Source organism: Lycium ferocissimum, unplaced genomic scaffold (genome assembly GCF_029784015.1).
Source record: "Lycium ferocissimum isolate CSIRO_LF1 unplaced genomic scaffold, AGI_CSIRO_Lferr_CH_V1 ctg3216, whole genome shotgun sequence".
Lineage (NCBI taxonomy): Eukaryota > Viridiplantae > Streptophyta > Magnoliopsida > Solanales > Solanaceae > Lycium > Lycium ferocissimum.
This window is the reverse complement of record NW_026725366.1, coordinates 15,970-32,048: the sequence shown is the minus strand read 5'-3', so window position 1 is coordinate 32,048 and position 16,079 is coordinate 15,970. Positions and strand designations below refer to the sequence as shown.

Genomic DNA, 16,079 nt, shown 5'->3' with positions numbered 1-16,079 from the left:
TCTCTTGTGAGAGTTTAAATCCCCATGTTGTAATCTCCTTCTCCTACCTCCTATGTAATAAAATAAATAAATTATCCATTTGATTATGAAAGCCACAATCTGGGTGGCATAATAGCCGTCATGTTTTATTCTAAAATCGAAAGATTGGACCCCTACTTTATTGTTGTTGTTCATTGCCTGTTTTGTGAAGACTTTCGAGGCCGGTCCCGAAAGTGGCCATATAAAATTTCACTCCATATCATATTCTCTGTTCATTCATTGTCACTAAATATTGTCATTCTTAGTGGAATTAAATTCAATTTAATAGGACTACGAGAAAGCAAATTAAAGAATCAGATTCTCCTAAATGATCAGAGACTTAAAGCAGTTCAGGGACAGGAATATGGAGTTCTGATGAGTAATGAGATGTATTAATACGCTGTACACTTGTGGAGTATTCTGTATACATTACAAAACTTGTTACAATAAGTTCAACAAACAAGCATGTTCAATCCTGAGAGCTATGCGAATGGTTATTGTTCCTTACTGCATCTTAGCAGCTCGACAGTCCCTTTTCATTTGACACTATGCTTCTTCAGTAAAACTTGGTAGTGGCATAGAAATTATTTGAGCTCTACATTGGAGCTACAATATTCGATTCCCGAAAATAGTTCCCCTTTGGTCCATTTGCTTTGTGATGTGACGCGACTTACTAATAGCTCTACCACCTCTTTCATCCAGCCGTTTTGGCAAAGTTTTCTTTCTTTGCACACATTCATCTGCAATTGGGTTTTTGACAAGCTACATGTCAGCAACCTTAAGATGTGACTATTTCAAAATGAAATTTAAAAAAGAAATAATTATTGCATACCTAAGTTCTTTTGCAAATCTCATTCTCAGGCCAAGAGTCTGGTTGTTCTGTTGCAAATAGAGGAAACATGTGCCCTTCATAGACAGTGTCATCGGTTCCGTTCTCAAAGTACCATGTTCTAAGTTTGCTCTGCAAAAGCAATCCAAAACCAGAATAAAACTTGTTAGAACCACTTATTAGTAATCAAAATAAAAGGCTAACTTTATCAAGATCAGTGTCAATAAGTCAGCAGACAGCAAGACAATCACAGATTACTAATCCGGAACGATCACAACATCCAATCATGAATTAGCACATGAAGTGAGCAAAGGGCTTCCAAGTAACTTTTGGCTAGAAATTGAAATGTCATGAGCCACAGCTAGTATAGTATCATTATGTGATGTAATAGACAAGTTAACACAGACACTGTTGGTTATTTTGTCACCTTTTTCCTTCAAGAAAGTACTCCCACTGTTCCATTTTTTTATGACTTTTAGTTTGTTCCAAAAAGAAGATATTTTTCTATATTTAGAAACTATGTAGCTTTATTTTCATTTTTCCTTTTAATGACGTCCTCTTAGAGCCATAGAAATTTCAATGCCATGTTTAAAACCATATGTTCTAAAGGATACTTTTGCTACGTGCCAAAAGTCTTTTTCTTTCTCAAACTCCATTTTCAGTCAGATATTGTCATATAGTATGAAGTGGGGGGGGGGGGGGGGGGAGGGAATAGTATAAAGAACTGAAAGAGATTACGAGGGAGAACAAACATCGACATCCCCTCGTACTCCAGCTTCCTCCACTGTCTCACGTGTTGCTGCACCTTCAATTGCTTCATCTTTTTCCTAACCTCCCTGTCATAACAAAAGAAATATTTGTATTTTAAGGGGAAAAAATTACCTCTAATATAACAGTCAGAGAGAGCATCAAAATGATATATTAAGAAGTTTCAAACCTATGGATCAGTCACTATCTTTGGGAAATAGCAACCCTTTGCCTTTTTTCTGTGGACTTATGAGAAGAACTTCAAAGGCATCTTTATCTACCAATGATAACTCAGTGAATCATTATATCTATGATACATCTTTCCACATGAAAATCACACAACAAAGTAAAAATCTGAAACTTGGTACACTAAAAAGCAGAATACTGGCTTGCAGTAAATGAATTAAGACAGAGCACCAAGATATGATGCAAGTTGCATGATTCCAGGATCTGACTTGAGTATTGAGAATTTAAACTTGTTCACATCCTATAACTCACCATTGTTAATCATGGCTCAATACAATACAAGATGGAGAATCAATTGACAAAACGCATTGTTGTTTGTACATCACCCATTTGGCCATTTATGAGCTCCTGTAAATAGAGGGAAGAAGAAAGAAAACAAAAAGGAAAAAGAAATGAATGAGAAGAAAATTTATTAGATGTGGAAGAAGAGTTTGTAGCTAATAGAAATAGAGAGTTGCATAAAAAGAGAGAGAACACAATTTAACTACCAACTAGAAAAAGAAAACAAGTCGTGTAGTATATTACCTATATTTAAGCTAAATTCCTGGGTTTGCATGAAAGAGCTGCAAAGTTTTTGAAGAGACTGGCGACTCTCCCAGAATATTATAATGCCCCAGTGCGGAGGTGCGAGAGGCTGGCTAGCGACGGTTTCAGAAGAGGTAGAGGTAGGCCGAAGAAGTATTGGGGAGAGGTGATTAGACAGGACATGGCGCATTTCCTGCTTACCGAGGACATGACCTTAGATAGGAGGGTATGGAGGACTCATATTAGGGTAGAAAGCTAGTAGGTAGTCGCGTTTATCCTTTCTTACGAGTAGTTTTATTGCTCTATAGTTTCTTGTCTCTTAATTTATGCGAGTATCTGTTAGTTTATAATGGCTTATTTACTTTCATTGTTTTCATTTTCATAATTGCTTTGATTTGTTTGCCCGTATCTGACCTTTCATATGCCTTTTCTTGAGCCGAAGGTCTTCTGGAAACAGCCTCCCTACCTAAGGTAGGGGTAAGATCTGCGTACACTCTACCCTCCCTAGACCCCACGTTGTGGGATTCACTAGGTATGTTGTTGTTGACCTTTGTTTCATAGAAGAGGAGCAACTGGTTTCATTGGTCATGGAATCATGGTGTTCACTATTGTCATATCTGCTGCTCGTTATCCCAATGCAATGTTCTGTTAGTTCATCATTATTGTTCCCACGGCCTCAAGCTCAAGTTCATCTTTATACAACAGACGAAATCCATACTCCCTCATTTTTCCAGAAAAAGATAACCTAATAAGCCCATAGTCATTCGGTGTTTTTCCATTTGCCTTAGATGTATCCCATAAGCCAGCAAGAGGTACCAAGAAACAATGGAAAGTATATCCCGGAGAATATGTTGGTGGTAGGGTAAGGCAAGTTTCTGGGTCATCGGCGACACTCCATCATCACATAAGGGAGATAATTGAGCTGTGGTTTCAATTAATCTTCCAGAGTAACGTACAGCAAATCCTAAGAAGTTATCACGTACATACCAGTTTTCAGGCAAATTGACTGATACACTTCTATCAATTCCCCGATGGTGGAACCAACTTGGGATATTCTTCCCCCCAGTGGTAAACACTCTTAGTGACAAGGAATCTGAAGCAGAGATATCATGCTGCAAGGAAGAGATATTCTGAAACAGGGTTTGTACAAACAAATTGTAGATCGAATCATTGTATGCATCATCCTCATCATACAGTGATGTGAGGATCACATGCTGTAAGTTCTTCTTGGTTGCTAAATTATGAATACTTTTCAGAGCCATATAATAATCTACACGCAATTCATCTAATTCTGATGGAAGTTCTGGCAGCTGCGTAAGACTTCTGCACTCTATTAAATCCAAGGATCGAAGAGCACCAAGTTAGGATATGCTTCGAGGCAACTGGTCAAAATTATTTCCCCTGAGATTCAACTCTTTCAAAGAGGATAAGCTTCCAATGTCTTCCGGAATCCCTCCATCTATTAGATTGCAATAACTGAGATTCAGAAATCCCAATGAGCGTAATCCTTCATCAACCGGAGGGAAAACAAAATACACACCATCTTCAAGGACTAATTCTGATTTTTGTTTTGAAAAACTCAAGAATTTAAGCTTGTTCAACCAGACAATAGAAGATGGAGGCTGTGAGACGAGTATCTCCGGCATCAAGCCGCTTCAAGTTTTCTAAATCCCCAATAGCTTCTGGAAAGCTTTCAAGTTTTGAACAATTCGATACATCTAGAGTAACCAAACTTTTCAACTTACAAATGCTGCTCGGAAGTTTACAAGGTTTTCTAAACCCCTCAAATCTAGATGCCTTATCACATTGTCTAGCAAGTGAATCCCAAAGTCCACTTTCATTCTTCCGAGGATATCTGGAAAAATTTCTAAACTAGAGCACCCCTTCAGATTCAGGTATTTAAGGGAATCGATGCACAGAGCTGGAAACCTCTTTAGGCATTTACCGTTGGTCAATTCTAATGTACAGAGCTGTTTTAAAGATCCCAGGGAATGATGAATCTCTTTAAGATTCATACAATTTGACAGATATAAAGTTTTCAAATTTGGCATCCCCGTTAAGTCTGGCAGCTTCTTAAGCCTCTTCCCATCTGAAAAGACTAATAATCGAAGACTACCAAGCTGTGCTATGCTTCGAGGCAAATGCTCAAAGTTATTTCCACAGAGATACAACTCTTTCAAAGATGATAAGCATCCAATGTCTTCCAGAAGTCCTCCATCTATTAGATTGCAGTAATTGAGATTCAGAATTCTCAATGAGCGTAATCCGTCGTTCACCGAAGGGAACACAAAGTACACTCCATCTTCAACGCCTACTTCTGGTTTTTGTTTTGCAAAACTCAAGAACTTAAGCTTGTTCAACCGGACAATGGAAGATGGAGGTTGTGAGATAAGAGTATCTCCGGCATCAATCCGCTCCAAGCTTTCTAAATCCCCTATAGCTTCTGGAAAACTTTTGAGCTTAGAGCAACCCGATACATATAGACTATCCAAACTTTTCAACTTACAAATGCTGCTCGGAAGTGTTGCAACATTTTCTAAACCCCTCAAATCTAGATCCCTTATCATATCGCCTAGCATGTGAATCTCAAATTCCACTTTCATGCTTCCGAGGATATCTGGAAAATTTTCTAAACTAGAGCACCCTTTCAGATTCATATTTTCAAAGGAATCGATGCACAGAGTTGGAAACCTCTTAAGCCGTTTATCATATGTCAATTTTAATGTACAGAGCTTTTGAAAAAATCCCATGGAATGATGAACCTCTTCAAGATTCATACAATTTGGCAGATCCAAAGTCTCCAAATTTGGCATCCCCATGAAATCCGGCAACTCTTTAAGCCTCTTGCAATATGATAAGTACAAGGATTGAATAGCACCAAGTTGGGCTATGCTTCGAGGAAAATGCTCAAAATTATTTCCCCTGATATTCAACTCTTTCAAAGAGGATAAGGATCCAATGTCTTCCGGAAGTCCTCCATCTATTAGATTGCAGTAACTGAGATTCAAAGTTTCCAATGAGCATAATCCTCTAGCCACTGGAGGGAACACAAATTCATCTTCAAGGCCTACTTCTGATTTTTGTTTTGCAAAACTCAAGGATTTAATCTTGTTCAAGCGGACGATTGAAGACGGGGGTTGTGAGATTAGATTATAGCTGGCATTCAGAATCTCCAAATTTTTTAAATCCCCTATCTCTTCTGGCAAGCTTTCAAATCGTGAGCAATTCAATACATTTAGACTAACCAAACTTTTCAACTTAGAAATGCTGCTCGGAAGATTTACAAGGTTTTCCATATCGTTCAAATCTAGCTTGGTAATGTGAGTTAGATACTGAACAGATGATGGCAGTTCCCTTATCCCAGATTCATCCATGATAATCCTTAACTCCAGCTTGATAATCTTTAACTCCAGCTTACTTCTTCCCCGGATCTCTGGAAATTTCTCTAAACTATAGCAACGACGTAGATTCAGCTATTTAAGAGATTTCACGTTGACACATGGAAACCTCTTAAGGCGTTCACAATTATCCAGATTTAAGCAAATGACTTTTCTGCAATACCCCAGGGAATGGTGAACCTCTTCAAGATTACTACAATTGCCCAGATACAAATACTCCAAATTTGGCATCCCTGTGAAATCTAGTGTTCGCATTAGGCTTGTAGAGTCCTTGAGATCTAGCACTCGTAGAGACGGCAAATGCTGCTATTCAGAACATAGAAAGAATGAGATAGAACAGCAAGAAATTCCAGGTAAATGAATTATCATAAAATTAGGGTGCTCCCCGGGATTTAGATTTGGGTAGTGGGCTATCTATGAATCTAGAAATTATTTCCTTTCTTTTCTTCTTCTCATTTTGTATTTGTGGGCATCAAATGACCTTCGTGTTATTGAATTTTAATTGTTGCTAGCGTTCCTAAAAGTAACTATTAAAAAATCTACTCCCTTACCCTTAGACGAAAATGGCATTTATGAGAATCAACACAATAATTTGTGTGAAATTAGAAATTAGCTTCCAAGTAGGATATTTTTCAATATCTCTTCTTGCTTCTTTGAATATCTCTTCTTGCTTCTTCTTAATATACAATGCACATTTTAACCAAAATTAGCATTTTTCTCTTTTATTCTTTAGATGTAATGGCTATTTGTTTCAATTGTATATTTTTTCTTTTTCGGGACAAAATCTATAGCAAAGAAAAACTTGGCTAGAACTCCATTGTTTGGCAAACAGAAAAGTTTGGCCAAAATAATGGAGTTCCAACTGCATATTTCTTTTTTCTTCTTCTTCTTTAGATGCAGTGACTATTTCGTTCAAACAGTGTAGTTTTTTTGGGCCAAAATATGTATACAATAGTATTTGGTTGCGACTCCATTATTTTCAGCCAAACAAATCTTTTTTGCCAAAATAATTGAGTTCCAAATTGTGTATTTCTTTTATTTCTTCTTTAGATGCAATGACTATTTATTCTAATAGTGTATTTTTCTTTTTCCCGGCCAAATCTCTAAAAATGTTGGCTGGAATTTCATTATGTTTATCCAAATAAAAAAATGATCTAGCCAAGGTAGTAGTGTTCCAACTGTGTTTTCTTTTTATTTCCTCTTTAGATCCAATGACTATTTATTTCAACATTGTATTTTTCTTTTTCGGGCCAAGCCTGTAAAAAGAACTGGTTGAAACTCCATTACTTTTAGTAAGATGAAATAGTTTAACCAACTAATGGAGTTCCAGCATGTACTTTAAAATTTTGGTTCAAAACTTAAAAGGTTAAAGCACATATTTTATTTCAAAAAAATGCCACGTGGTGGCATTATCTCGACCTGAGGCTCGTTCAGAGTATAAATGATAACAAAGAGAATAATTAAGACAACTTAAGTCTAGGTCTCCAATAAATAAAACATACCAAATTTAGGGGAGTTTTTAATGTTCTGCAAAAATACAAAATAATATTAAATTTATTTAGAAATAATTGAAGAAAATCGTAGCCAAAGAGAAAAATATTCATCTCTTTAAAGAAGTGTAATATTGTAACATCTCATGCCTTCGGGCTAAGGATTGACTCGTAATATGGGGGTATAACGGAACCAAGTTGGGAGGCATAGGAAGTGTTTTGAAACCTATTAAAGGCATAAGAAGAGTTGGAAGCTACACTACGGACCACGTTTTCAAGTGAGTTTTCACAAGACCTCACTTCAAGCGAGCCTAACCCCTTTATTAGTTGGGAATTTGGGAAAACTTCCTTGATGAAAGTTGTAGCCCTTTAAAATACCTTTCCAACCATATAAAGATCAGATCGATCAGAGTTTTCTACAAGGAGTTATGACCATTTTACCATCGGGTGTATGTGCAGAAAGTTTTGAGCTATGGTTGGGCGACGCCCAGCCATAGCATGACAAAGTTGTCAATTCCAGAAAGTTCTGTGCGTTGGTGCGGCGATGCCCAGGGTCCCCAAAAATGCAGAACTCAGCTTTAAAACGCTAATTTCTGCAATTTAAGTCTATATTTACTTCTACAAAACCCTAAGTCTCTATTACTCCATGTATTTCTAAGTAATTCTGACACTCCTACATGGGTATTAACAAAATTCTACGCTACAATCTTAGGGTTTCCAAGAAAACCATTCTCAAAGGTTCAAGTGAAGGTTTTTGGGTTTCTTCTTCAAAGTTCAGATTTTTCTTCGAGTTTTGGAGCGATTAAGATAGGTAAGGCTAACTCTCTACGTGCGGGAACAACGTTATTCTTCCACACGCCACGTTCTTCATGATTACTACGAATTGCATCAAAAATAGAGATTATGCCTTAGTTTCATGAAAAGCTTCGGGACTTCTATTCTTTGATGATATAGTTTTGTAGTTGTTTATGATTGTCATTCTGAATATCGTGAACACAATACGTAATTAGTGTATGCTCATGTTTGACATTCTATGAGTCTCAGTCATAGACTACAGAATGCTTATGCATAGTAATACTCTAAATCCCATGAATAGTTCATGAATCCATGTCTCTCTGTTTAGTTCAGTACTCCATATCAGAATCTCAATATGATTTCATATCTCAGTATAGAAATTCTCAGTATCCCGTATCAGTACTATAGTATGACTCTCAAAATCCATGTTAAGAACTGCAGAATGATGAACACAGCTATTTATATATATGGACTTGAGGTCACAATTATATATAAGGACCCGAGGTCACTGTTAATTATACAGATATATATATATGTGTGTGTGTGTGTGTGTGTGTGTGTGTGTGTCAGTGTGGACCCCAAGTCACAGTTAATGAATTCATATACAACAGGCAATTTCCCCAATTATTCAGTAAGGGGCAATTGTGATTACGATCAAGGTGTTCAGTTCAGTTATTCTTATGCTCAGTTCAGTTTCAATATCAGTATATCTCATGTTTATTGATTTGGGTTGTCCTTTCCCTGATCACCCACACCTATTTATTCTTTCAGATGGTTTTACATACAAGTACAATTCAAATGTACTTACGTCCCTTTTTGCACGGGGCCTGCATTTCACGATGCAAGTACTGATTTACAGGACGACAAATCTGTTCGTTAGGACCTCACTCGTAGTAGCTGCTTGGTGAGCCCCAATTTCCTTCGGGCATTGCTTTTATTTTTCATTTATTCAGTTATGTTGGACCGTCAGGTATGCCGGGGCCTTGTCCCGATAAATAGTTAGTATTTCAGTATTCTTCAGAGGCTTCATAGACTAGAGTAGCAGTCAGTCAGTATTTCCAGATATTGTGTTCGCCGTGTTGGTACACATTTATATTCTCAGACTCATCACAGTATTTTATAATTATGATATTCAGTCAGACTTTTCAGTAGCTCAGTATGCTTATAAGTTAGATTCCGCTCCAGCAGTTTAGTTCAATCATGAATGATTCGCCTGGTCCAACAGTTAGGCACCAGGTGTCGTGTTACACCCAGGCCCAAGTCCGAAGCGTGACAAATATAGCATGGGACAAACAAAGTGTTAAATTTGAAAGCAATGTCTGAAAGCTTATATATCATTCTAGATCCAGAAAATAGTTGTACATAATGTACCCTTTATGTTTTAACAAGTATTCCTTCTGTCTCCCTACAAACAAGCTTAGGATGAGACTCACATCTTACTAGGAAAACGTTTGAATGAGTTAGCTTCTTAGTCAAAATTATGAAAAGAAGAATTGGGAGAAAAACGACATAAAGATTAAAATAAACTAGAATTTAACTATTGTACCTTTGTTCCCTTCCATAAATGATGCAGTTCACTCCAAGATAGTTCAAGATGAACAAGCCAAGGATAGTAATTCCAGGAAACCCAACGCAAGTTGTTGGGCAGGTACTCAATAGAGCCATCATGGCAAGTAATGGGACCTCGGAACCATTCCAAACGTATATATAATATCCTACACATTTTCATATTTTTCATGACCTCTTTGCTAAAGTATAATTGTCGATGATAACTAAACCAGATTGCTTCCATTGCCTTGGTACCCTAGTAAAAAGATCATTAGTTTACAATGTATATTTATCTCGAGATGTCGTAATAAACCAGACTACTTTATCATTCCTCGTAGTGCTCCGTTTCGTCATGTTTTGTACTATATATTTATCATTACACTTGAAGTTCTTGAAGAGCCACTAATAAAAATTTAAGGTATAATATTAGTTGGATCTTTTTTAAGAAATATGTTGCTTAAGAGAAATACTTTGTGCAATTAATTATACAATTCTACTTTCAAAAAATACATTTTTTGAGAATTTCTTTAGAGTCAAGTGTAAAAGTTTTTCATGCAATAACAGAATGAATTAATTGAAGTAATTTTTTGAATAAAAATAATCAATCGTAAAATGAATCCCTTATTGAGTTATTAACTTATTATGTATAAAATGTCATACGAATTTCATGTTAATCCAAAAAATGATATTGGATTAAACAGATTAAGTAATACTCCCTTCTCTATTAAATCCTTTTTATGAGAAACTTTTGATTAGGGAGGAGGTTGGGTTTCCGTGTAATGTAGTATGGACTCCACAGGTGCCGAGGAAGGTCTGTTTTTTCTCCTGGCTAGCTACTAGAGGGGTGATCTTGATGGCGGAAAATCTTAGAAAGCGGAAGACAGTCTGCATCAGTTGGTTTTACATGTGCAAGAAGGCAGGCGAGGATGTCGATCATCTTCTTCTACATTGTGATTTTACTATGAGCTTATGGTGGGATATGTTTAGGTGGTTCAAAACTTCTTGGGTGATGCCAAAGACGGTGAAAGATTTGATGTTTCGTTGGAGGAGCGGGAGAAGGAGAAGAAGACGTAGATCGTGGAACATGGTCCCTCTTGCGTTAATGTGGGTTGTTTGGAGAGAGAGAAATAGGTGACTTTTGAAGGGATAGAATCAAGTTTCAGTAAGCTTAGGTGTAGTCTCCAATCACTAATTTTCTTTTGGTGCACTCATAAAATTCCTAGTTGTATAGAAGAATGGGTGGAGTTTGTAGAGAATTATATCTTTTTGTAGATTCTTTACTTTTGGTGTACCCCTTGTATATAGTTAGTTATTTGGCCCTGTTTATGAATGAAATGCTTTTACCTGATAAAAAAAAAAAAAGATTAAGTAATACTCCATCCGTCCCAATTTATGTGTATCAAGGAAAGTGTATCACATAAATTGGGACAGATGATTGGAATTGAACCTATATGACTTTGGAATGTGAAAACTATAAATTGAATATTATTGCCTTGTTTAGCCTACTTACTGTATTGTTGACCATCACTTCTTCTAAATCTTCAGCGCCCCATAGTCTGCTACGTCCACCGCATCCTTTTGCATTTTCACTATATATTTACCCATATCTTGTATTAATTCATGCATTTGAATCGTCCCATATTTAGAGATGAACAAGAGAGATTTGTCAATTAGGACTCTCAATCCGATAATTGCTCCAGAATAACAGCTCTCAAGAATTTGCATGATGTAATCTTTGTCTTTCCCTCGTAAGAAGCATGCTATATCTAGAAATATATCTCGTTGTATGGTCTCCAGTCTATCATAGCTAATTTTGAGCTTTTCAACGATTTCTGAGTTTGAGCTAATTTTCATTTGCTCTCTAGCACTTCTCCACTCAGTAATGTCCCTCTTATGTAAGAAAGAACCCCACACTTTCAGGGCTAAAGGAAGGCCTTTAGCATGACTTACAACCTCCAATGAGAGCTTCTCAAAACATTCATCTGGAAGTTCTTCTTTGAAAGCATATTGATTGAACAACTGAATAGCATTATCGTCAAGTAGTGTAGTCACTTCATATACTACATCATTCTTTCCTATCAAATGCTTGTCTCTAGTTGTTACAATAACCCTACTGCCCTTGCCATACCAACCAAGATCCCCTGCTAGGTAATCCAAATGGTCTCTGTGATCTATGTCATCAAGCACAACCAAAACCTTCTTAAAACGAAGTCTATGAGCCATCAGGTGCTGTCCGTCCTCCTTATTATTCACGTAATCAGATTTTTCCCTTAACAATTCAGAGAGAAGGATATTTTGCAGAGAGTGCATTCCACATTTGTTTTCTTTAATATCCGCAAGGAAACAAGCCCCATCAAATTGATTTGAGTTTGTATCAAAAATAGCCCTGGCTATTGTCGTTTTACCGACTCCACCCATACCCCAGATCCCCACAATCCGAACATCATTGATTTCCATCTCTAGTAGGGATTTTACTTTCTCTAAATGAGTATCTATTCCCACAACATTTTGCAAATAAGATACTGAAGTCTTGCATAATTTGGATGAAATTTGGTCAACAGTATGCTGAATACAGTCTGATTTAATCCTACAACAACTAAGAATATTGCTAATATATACAGGTAAAAAAGTCAAGAATAAGAAGTGGTATTTCACATTGTAGAGTCCACAGTTATGATAAAAGGGACTATGCACATAAATCAAACTCTTGAAGAACCAAGCAGAATATTATCTACCTAAAAGTATCATTGATTAATAAATTGATAGGAAGAGAAAAGACATCATTTAACCCCTGAACTTGGTACGAAAACTCACTTTAGCAACTAAACTTAAGTTGTATTTATATACCCCCCTTAACAACTTTCATCTTAATTAAATACAACCCCAAATGCTGACGTGGCAAAAATAAAAAAAATAAAAAAATTAAGAGAGTAAACAACACAAAAAGTGGACCCGCTAATATATATATATATATATATATATATATATTATACAATTAAACAATAAAATAAAAATAATATACAATTAAAACATAAAATAAAAATAAAAAATAAAGATGGGCCCCAGCCGTTCTCCTTCTACCCCCCACCCCCCCCCCCCCGGCCTCTCCTTCTTCTTCCCCATCCTCTCATTGCATCTTCGCTCGCTCTTTTCTTTTTTAATTTTAAATTTCCTCTTTCTTTACTCTTTTAGCTAATCAACAAATTAAACAACAACAACTAATTAGCTAATAGGCAAATTAAACAACAATAACAACATCACTAGGGTCTCATCCTTCTTCTTCTTCTTTCCCATCCTCTAATCGCCATAGCTGCTGTCATCTTCTGTTCTTCTTTTTCTGATTTTTTTCCTTTCTTTTTCTAGCAATCCCTAGGGTTCAAATGATTTGGTTTTTAAATGGGTCAAAGATTTTTGCGGCTGAGTATACCATCAACAGACCCGCCAACAGCAATTGAGAGAATTCTGACTTTTTCGTGCCAAAATTGTTGTTTCCGGCTAATGAAGCTGATAAAACGGTCTCTTTTCCAGTGATAAAGATTTTCGAGTCATGTTGATATTTTGCTAATTTTGGACTGAAATTCGGATTGGTATCAATAAAAAAATTGAAGATGGTATTTTTTGTTGATGATAATGGAGGTTTGAATGACAAGGATAAGGAGGAAGATGAAGATGACAAAGATGGAATTTTTTAGTTGGGTTGATTTAAGGAGGCGGTGGTTATGGTGGTGTGTGGTGAGGATGAGGAGAAGGAAGAAGAAAGAGAAAATATAATAAAAGAAAAATAAAAAATAATAATAATGATTTTTTTTTTGCTGTGGTGGCGGCGGCGGCGGTGGCAGCAGCAGCGGCATAGTGGTTGTTGCCGCCGGCGGTGGCAGCAGCAGCGGCATAGTGGTTGTTACAAGTAGGGTGAGGATTAGGAGAAAGAAGAAGAAAGAGAAAGAGAAAAAATAATAAAAGAAAAATAAAAAATGAAGTGTTGGTAAATTTTGACATGGCAATGACGTGGCAACGACGTGGCAATGATGTGGCAATGACATGGCGCGAGTGTAATACACCTCACATTGTGAGAGTGGTATTATTTTTTTAGGGTGGAAAATAATTGAAATGAAAGTTGTTAAGGGGGTATATAAATACAACTTAAGTTTAATTGCTAAAGTGAGTTTTCGTGCCAAGTTCAGGGGTTAAATGGTGTCTTTTCTCTGATAGGAACTATCCCTTCTTACAGATATAAATATAAATATATAATCAACCATAATTCTTTTTTCAGAAAATATGAAAAGTTTATTTAAGATTCTGTTTGACTCATTTTTGAGGTCTAGACTCTTTGTTCTATAGTAGAATAGTACGTGTAGCTAGTCTTCATAAATTATTCCTTCTGTTTCAATCTATGTGTTTTTAACTCACCTGTCACGGATATCACAACCTTTTAGATCTGCAGCATCACTTAGAGCAGTCCTCCATCTTTTCATCTTCTGCATTCCCTCAACATCATCTTTACCTTTGCGATTCATGTTTGGCAAAGTCTTCTGCAAAGCTCTCTGTTTGCTTCCGAACATGTGATGGATCCACATCATAGAAGACCGGTATGACTGTCTGTACATTTTTGTCCTCCTTGCATTCCATTATCTTCACTAGTTCATTCAAGTACCACCTCGATGTAGCATAATTCTTTGAGAAAACGACGAGGGCAACTTGAGTCTCTTCGATAGCTTTCAAGAGTTCTTCTGGGACCGAATCGCCATGCTCTATCCTTTTCTCGTCTTGAAAGGTGAATATTCCCTTGTTTTTCAAACCTTCGTACAAGTGACCATTAATGTCTTGCGAGCATCTTCGCCTTTAAAACTTAGAAAGACATCATACTTCCATCGAGGACGGTACTGTGAATTACTCGCAATAGAAGAAGAAGATGCCATGGATTCAATTTTTACATCTGAAAAAGAAAACACAAACTGTGTGGATAGATTGGACCTGTGGTAATATGATGAAGAAATAGAATCAAAATGAAAGATGAATGTTTCTGTGAATTAAGCAGTTTCATAATGCTCCATTCCACTCTGATTAGAACTATTATTGTTACAGGGTTTTCTTCGATTTTTGAAGAGGAACCTTGGAGTAACTGGTAAAGTTGTTGCCATGTGACCAGGAGGTCACGGGTTCGAGCCGTGAAAATAGCCTCTTGCGAAATGCAAGGTAAGGGCGTGTCTGATAGACCACTTGTGGTCCCCCGCCTTCCCGACCCCCCCCGCGCATAGCGGGAGTTTAGTGCACTGGGCTGCCCTTTAACAAAAGACCACCCACCCTCCCTGCACCAAAATTCCACTATGATATGTACACAATGGACAGCTAAAAGTACAAGGCCATGAAGCTACAAATTCCAAAGAAAAAAAAAAAAAAGAGGAACTTTCTGAAAAGTATTATTGCTCCAACGTGCCTATCTCCTTCTGGAAAGAGAAAGAAAAAGTGAATCACATACATGGCCCTCTCCTTAATCATTTCTGACCAATTTATCCACGTTGCTTTTTCTATTTTAATCTTCTATGAAAGTCGAAAAAGTCTTCATCCAGCAAAATGTTTCTCAGTCTTCAACGCACTGATGATTGATTAATAAAAAAAAAATCTAAATAATACAGATAAAAATTGAAACCTTACTCAACAAATTGTGAGCCTGTTTGTTTGGAAGGGTAAAATATGTTGAACGAGTAAAAGTAAGATAATATCGAGCAATTTCTATATCACCAAAAGGACGGCTTGACTTTACTGTAATTGAAGATAACAACCACTTAAAAGCACAAATGGTCCAATTTTCTTTGTGCGGGATGGAAAAGTGAAAAACAAAAGAATGTTACTTTTCCAAAAGCATTGTAAGTGCTTATTAAAGCAGCAACAAGATTTCTTTATGTAAATTACCGTTTAATTTTATAGACGATGTTCTTGTGTATAGTTCGATTTTGACGATTTAAGTGCTTTGTCATGACAAGAACTTCGGTCACGGAAAAATTGCATACCAAATAAGCTAGTCCAAGCAAAGCCGACAGAACACAAACATTGGATATCCGAATCACCTATTTACTTTATAAATACTTTATGATACAGTAACATAAATAACCTGATAGACGAATTGTAACAGCAATTAAGCCTAAATTGAAATGATCATTCTGATACCCATTGCAGAGCAAAGGATTTTATCCTTTCGACCAAAACGATAAATGAGTAAGGTTCAAATTCAATTGAGAAGAAGAGAACATAACAAACAATAACAATTCAACTCCTAATACGTTATGAGTACTTGATATGTTGGGTTATCAAACTTCAGCTTGAAAATTTATTTATTTTGCTTCCTTTAGTCTAAGGTAAAATAAAAAGATGACTGTTAATATGAAAGAAAATCGATGAAGTACTTAAAATAATAATAACACAATTATTCTAGAACACATAGTACATATGCATTAATTAAAGCGTTATTCGACAGTTTAAAAAAGA

At 36.5% G+C, this 16,079-nt stretch overlaps 2 pseudogenes; both read right to left on the bottom strand.

Annotated features, from left to right (window-relative positions):
* Nucleotides 1–416: 416 nt before the first annotated feature.
* LOC132043997 (nudix hydrolase 21, chloroplastic-like) lies at nucleotides 417–1,893 on the bottom strand (annotated as a pseudogene).
* A 285-nt stretch (nucleotides 1,894–2,178) lies between these two features.
* On the bottom strand, nucleotides 2,179–14,773 carry LOC132043996 (TMV resistance protein N-like; annotated as a pseudogene).
* Nucleotides 14,774–16,079: the final 1,306 nt, after the last annotated feature.